Consider the following 7,500-nt stretch of genomic DNA (forward strand, 5'->3'; position numbering starts at 1 on the left):
AAAATCAGTAAAGACATTCAAGACGGAGAAATTCAGCAGAAAATTTTTGAACTTTTAACTAAATATCAAGATGTCTTTTCCACTACGGATGGATCCTTAGGAAAAACAGATGTGATCGAGCATCAAATAAGGTTAAAGGACAAGCAGAAAATTATATATGTACCCTCGTACAGACTTCCTATGAAATTCCAGAATGAAATAAATGATGAAGTAGGTAAAATGTTAGAGGAAGGAGTCATTAGAAAATCAAACAGCCCTTATAATTTTCCTTTAATAGTTGTACCGAAAAAAGATCGAACATGGCGTATCTGCGTCGACTTTCGTCGTCTAAACGAGGAAACGATCCCTTTGTTAGGTCAGAATAAATATTTTACCAGTTTGGACTTACTTAAAGGCTTTCACCAGATATCATTAGAAGAAGATAGTATCCCATACACAGCCTTCAGCACAGCCAGGGGACATTATGAATTTTTACGGATGCCTTTTGGTTTACGTTGTGCTCCTATAACATTTACAAGAATGATTAACATAGTGTTTGGAGACTTGTTAGGGGATATATTGCATGCCTATATGGATGATCTTGTAATCTTTTCCAACACCTTAGAAGAACATCTACGTAAGTTAGAACTAGTACTACAGAGATTAAGACAACATAACTTAAGGGTAAAGATTAGTAAGTGTGAATTTTTCAAAACAGAATTAATATATTTGGGTTTCATGGTGTCAAGCCAAGGTCTTAAAGTAGTCCATGATAAGGTGTCGGCTATACGTAATTTTCCCATACCTACTAATGTCAAGGGAATACAGCAATTTCTGGGTTGTAGTGGATATTACAGGCGTTTTATACGCAACTATTCAATAATAGCCGCTCCTTTAACTGATCTTACGAAGAAGGGCGTAGATTTCATATGGTCTGAGCAACATCAACAGGCGTTTAATACTTTGAAAGATGAACTGTGTAGTTCTCCTATCTTAAAATTTCCTGACTTCGGTAAGGAATTCTTCATTGCAACAGACGCCTCAGACCTAGGAGTAGGAGGGGTATTGCTTCAGCAATATGATAAACAATTTTTCCCGATAGCTTTCTATTCTCGAAAATTGAGAACTTCCGAAAGTAAGTATGCAGTAATAGACAAGGAAAGGCTAGCTATTGTTAATTCGCTAGTGCATTTCAAGTTCATAATTTACGGTTATCCCGTTAAGGTTCTTACTGACCATAAACCACTAACAGAGTTCTTTAAAGGCTTCAACCACAGCCCTAAACGAACTCGGTGGCATTTGATCATTCAAGATTTTGGCGCAAGAATCGGGTATTTACCTGGGAAAGCAAATATCATTGCGGATGCATTATCACGCAACCCCGTGTCATCTTGTACGGAGCCTTTAGCTGAATTAATAGATATATCAACATCCATGCCTATTGTAAAAACAATATCTGAACAAGAAGATTTAGGCTGGAGCGCTGAATTGTTACAGACTGAGCAAAGAAAAGATCAGAAAATAGAAACAATTATAAATGCTTTGAAAGGCAATCATAAAGAAAAGGAATATATAAAGTATAAGCAGCAGAATTATATAATCAACGATAATATTCTGCGTAGGACTGTGACAAGGAAAACCCGCAATACACCACACGTAACTAACGACCAGGTAGTAGTACCAATCTCACTTATTTCCACTGTCCTGAATTGGTTGCATTCAAATCCATTACATGGACACCCTGGGTTCTCATTAATGTCACAGAAAGCCAAATCATTGTTTTATTGGCATACAATGCTTACAGATATAAAAAGACACATAGCTAATTGTCGCACATGTCAGGAAAACAAAGGGCATACGAAAACACCTGTCAGCCTAGGAGCTTATCCTGTGCCCAATCAACCCTTTGAAAGAATACATTTAGATTTTTTAACAGGATTTTACGAGTCAGACAGAGGAAATAAGCACCTCTTAGTAATTATAGATGCTTTAACTCGATATACAGAACTAATAGCGCTTAAAACTAAAACTGCGATTGAATGCGCTAGGAAGTTTTACGAGTGTTACATTTGTAAACATGGAATTCCACACATGATAATCTCAGACTCGGGTGGTGAATTTAATAATCATTTTCTTACCTCGTTGTGTGAATTCCTCAACATAAAGAAAATAAATACCATGATATATCACCCAGAGTCAAATGGGCTGGTGGAAAGAGCAAATAGGAAGATATTGAATATATTGAGGGTAATACTAGGAGGATCAGACCCCAACTGGGATATTGCAATACCGGCGGCACTGAGTACTCTGAATCATTCATATCATATATCAATTAAAATGTCACCGCATGAAGCATTGTATGGTTCCCCAGTTAGAACACCTTTCAATGTATTAACGCCTACAACTAATCTATCAAATCCTTTAAAAGAATGTATAAATGCAAGTATAAGTCGATATGATATCCTTCGAAAGAATTTAGAAGAATCACAAATCATAATGAAAAGGAATCATGATAAAATAGCGAAACCAACTAAAACATATACCGTGGGTGATAACATATATATTCAAATCAATGTACGAAAAGGGTTCAATTATAAACTAACACCTAAGTTTGAAGGCCCATTTAACATTTTGGAAACATTAACGGCCAATAGGTTTAGAGTTCAAAACGTATCCCAACCCACGGATGAGAGAATAGTACCATTGGCTCACATAAGAAATTAAAAAAAAAGAGAGGAAAAGAAGTGAGGGAAATTTTATTTTTTTTATTTTTATGTGATTAAAAGTTTTCTTTTTAATACAGGAGTAATTACATATATTTTTTCTTGTTACAGGTTTCCAAGATGAATTTTTTGTTGTTGGGAGTGATATTGTTCGCTCAGACATTTTTCTCGTGTGGGATGAGCTCTAAGACTAAAAATATATATTTTAAATATGGCAATATAGTTGAAAGACAAGAAGACATTTTTATTACATCAACCAACGTAATTGTAGAAGTGAATATGCAAGCAATTTTTCTTCAAGAGAATGATGTCATTAGCTTAAGAACCGCCATTTCAAGGTTTTCTGCATCATTGGATGAGTTGCATAGAAGAAATTTTCATTTGACTACAGAGAGTTTGCTTGGATCAACATTAAAAGTTGCATTGATGCTATCTGATGACTTGAAAAATAAGACTGGCGAGACAGGATCTTTGGCTTATGACCTTTTGATGTGGACTGTAGGACAGGAACATAAAGAAAGACGGAATCCGTTTATTTATGCTGCATTAAGCATCTTTGGGTCTGTTGCAAGTTTAGGTTTAGGAATTTCCAATCGTCTTAAAATTAGTAATCAAAATAAGAAAATTGAGTTCTTGACTCATAAAGATGAATTGATTATGTCAGAACTAAGGAATCAGTTAGCTTCAATCAATAAAATTATGGATTTAGTAAATGAACATTCAAATAATATCGTTCAAATTATGGAAGTACAGGATTTGATGGCAACATTAACGTATTATGATTCAAAGATAGATCACATACATAACAGAATTGCACATTTCATTGAGAAATCCAAGGATTATGTAGAAGCTATCACGTTAGCAACTAAAGGTGTATTGTCGCCCCATTTGTTGCCTATAAGTTACTTAAAGTTAATTCTGGAGAACGGAAGGGATATACTAGGCTATGTTCCTTTGTAAGACGAACATAGGTTAGAATTTTATTACAGTCTAATTACAGTAAACGTAGATAATAACAAGATTATGATTACAATTCCCTTTGATTCTTCTGATGCCTGGTAATCTTACAGGATATCACCATTTCCGACTTTCATGACGAATCACTCAAATCCAGTAATATCCAGTTTGACAGGACACGTATTGATTTCCCCAGACAAGGAAACATATACGGTCATTAAAGACTTAAATCAATTAACTCACTGTTCAGACGCAATGGATAGAAAAATATGTACAGCTGACTCATTTGAATTCCATAAAAACTTAATGGATTCATGCGAGTTAGGTATAGTGCTAGACGGTGCTCTCTCCCATACAAGTGAAAATTTTCTGGATAAGCTTTATCCCTTTGACAATAATGAGTTCAATTGCAGACTGAACAATGGCTCGTGGATACGATACGACAAGGACGGCTTCAATGTATCATGCCCTGACGGATCCACGTCCTTCAGCCACATCTTCGTCGCAGCAGATGGTTGTGTCGGGACTTCCCCGAATTCCATGGTGACTGGTCTACGGACAATCATCAGAGAACGAGCCTACTTCGCGAACTTCACGTGGACCTCTACAATGCCAGCACTTCCTCTCCCGTACAACGGACATGTGGCAAAGCGGTTGATGAAACTTACCGAAAGGGACCACCTGTCACCGACTTATAAGGAAATCCTTCACCACATACTACTAGCAGGATTGGGTATCACGGTGGTGATATTTATCGCCGTGAACATCCTTGTTTGGCGTAGGTTACGGCACAGCAAGCAGCTACAAAGGAACGATTCGCCTAGTCCCGACAATACTCCCTACTTGATTCAATTCAAAGCCGTTTGTGTGGCCACCTCATTCGCTAAAGGAGTAAATTGTCGGGAAGTGTTTGTAAGAAAAGCTGTTAGTACGCTAGTAATATGTAATTGAGGAAATTTTCTACATTTGCATTGTTAAAAATACATTTAAAACAACATTTAAAAAAAAAAAAAAAAAAAAAAAGATATAAATCATTTTTTCTCTCGGCATCTAATAAAAATATATAAGCCGGAATGTTAAAAAAGAAAAGAGAAAAAAAAAATATATAACAGAATCTATGGGCATCTAATAGAATATATCAGCCCTATATATAAATATATATATATATGTACGAAACCGTGGTACGTGTACGTACCATGAATTCGTGTTTGTGCACTAAAAAATTGAGTATTATGTTTCTGACAAAGGTAACAATTATTCTTTAACAAGTTACCGAATCATATATAAGTCAGTAGTTTTTTTTTGGTACCATATAATCATTTGCTAGCAATGTACCATATATATGATCTTTGTTTTATCATGCATTTTTCTTTTTGCCTTGGTAATATCTTTTTTGTATGCATTATTGTTATTATTTTTTAATGTGCCTATTTGGACATTCGTCCTCGGTTGATTATGGCTAAAGTTAAACAAAGAATAATACATATGTCCAGTCACACCTAGTAACCATGTTTTGGCTTGTTAAATTTTTGTGAAAAAAATGAGATAGCTGGCCGAGCTTATGTAATAATTAGAATAGTTAATATTACATGTTTAAAACACGTGACGTAATATGTCATGTTAGGTGAAGGAGCTAGCCGTAGGACTTGCTGTAGTCATTCAAATCATAAACAGGACATACAATGCAAACCTCGACAATATGACATTCTTCTTAAACGTCAACACATTGTCTCAGCGTGTGAAAGTTTGTGACGTCACCGGATGCAGGTGTCTTCCGAGTTTGTGACGAGTCTAATATAAACTAAGCATACGATATCTGTGATATCGATAAGTTAGTCAGTTCATATCTATACTTCACCAGAATTGGTCATCTGACCAACCAGCTTCCTCCAGTGATGGAGATGTTTAACTCTGTTGTTTTTATAGAATAAATACTTTAAAGCTAATAAGATGTATTCTGTTATCCATTTACATACATCTGAAACAACACATACTCAATGTGTGCTTATAACAGTAGCACGCCAATATATGTACCATTGGCTCTTATGTACCACTGGCTTCTATGTACCATCCCTGGCCGCTATGTACCATGCATGGTTGCTATGTATCTGGCTGCTATGTACCATGCATGGCTGCTATGTACCTCAAATAGTATTAACACATAAGTACCTTATGTAAATTGTAATATTAAACTTTACAAAGTTAATGTAAACCATTACAAAGTTATACCCAGAACGGTGGAGGACGCTGAACCTACCTAACTACCTAACAACATAGAAAAAAAACAACAACAAGCTAGCTGAGCAGTGGCTCAGCTAGCTTGTTGATGGGTGGAGGTGAACAGTTACTGAACTCTATGCCAGATAGAGTGAACAGAGGCACAAGGTTGGAAGCCTCACCATGGCTCCTTTGAGACTAGTGGATCTGCTCAGTATTTACTTCCTAATTCTAGTGGACGTGCACTCTCAGTCATCCTTTTTATACCACCATAGCATCAACGGTTTCCCTTTGCTCAGGATGTGGATTGTGTGTTCGCCCAAGACAGGAAGCCCTTATCTGTGACGGATGCAACAAGTGGCGCCACTGCTTATGTGGTACAGAAATATCACAATCTGAGTACCGGAATATAAACAGACGATTGAAAGCTGGTCAAGTTTTCATGTGGTGTTGCCCAAACTGTCCTGACTGGATGGAAATTTCAGTTACAATTATAATTATCTTTTTGTTTTCCTATTATCTTTTTCATAATTATCTTTTTGTTTTCCTAAGCCCGTTGATAAGACCATATAGCTGGCTAGGGTGTGTGTATGTGTGGGGGGGGGTCCTCGCTTTCATTTGAATGCGTCAACATATTCTGCGAGAAATAGCACTTGGAATACACTATTTTACATTCACATGGTTTCAGGTGCCAATGCCGATGATCCTTCTGATGCCTTCCCAGTCGAACAGCAGCCTTCAACAATCAACAACACACCCAATGACTTCAATATCTTACTTCCTATTGATAATATCACGCCAGTTGCAGAAACCTCATTAGTTGATGAAGCGTTACCCACAACTATCCTTGCAGAGACTCCTGTGACCTACAAAATTGTTTCCGGTGGAACAGGAAAAGGCAGCTCTCTCCTCGCTGATTCATTGGGTTTCACGTACACCAGGAAGCGAGAGTCGTCTGTATCAGTAACATGGATATGCAGCTACCGTGGTAAAAAGTGCTATGCAACAATTTCACAGCAAGTAGGAACAATGAACTTCAAAAGTGGATACCACCAACACGCACATCCTGGGGATCCTGGTGCTGAACTCAAAACATCAACACAAGCTTTCGTTAAAAGGTCAGCTTTGGAATGCTCATTTGCATCATCTGGGGAAATAGCATAGCAAAGAAAGCACTCTCAAGCTGTGAAAATTCAGATGTTCCCTTACCAAATATAAACACTCTAGTCAGATGCACCAATCGCGCCAGAGAAGGATAACGTCCAAAACACCCTGAAGATACCAGTTTTGAATTAAACAGAGATCATGTTACCCAGGACTTTCTTCAAGCTGATCTATTTGAAAATGGGCAACGGCATCTCATATTTGCAACGTCTATTCAGTTGCAACACATGTCCAAGTCTAAAACTTGGTACGTGGACGGCACTTTTAAACTTGTTCGTACCCCTTTTGTTCAACTTTTAAATGTCCACAGTTTTATAAAGAAGGATGAAATTTTGAAACAGGTTCCATTGTGCTTTGTCCTAATGTCAAGAAGAAAGAAAAAGGACTACGTAGCTGTCCTAAGAAAAATCACAGAGTTAACACCAACATCAGTTTGTGAGGTTGTTGTGGATTTTGAGAA

The 7,500-nt window shown here is 37.0% G+C and overlaps 1 pseudogene; it reads left to right on the forward strand.

Annotated features, from left to right (window-relative positions):
- The window catches only part of LOC137626244 (uncharacterized), a 22,876-nt pseudogene that overhangs the window by 14,620 nt on the left and 756 nt on the right, over positions 1-7,500 (forward strand).

Source organism: Palaemon carinicauda, chromosome 33 (assembly GCF_036898095.1).
Source record: "Palaemon carinicauda isolate YSFRI2023 chromosome 33, ASM3689809v2, whole genome shotgun sequence".
Classification (NCBI taxonomy): Eukaryota; Metazoa; Arthropoda; class Malacostraca; order Decapoda; family Palaemonidae; genus Palaemon; species Palaemon carinicauda.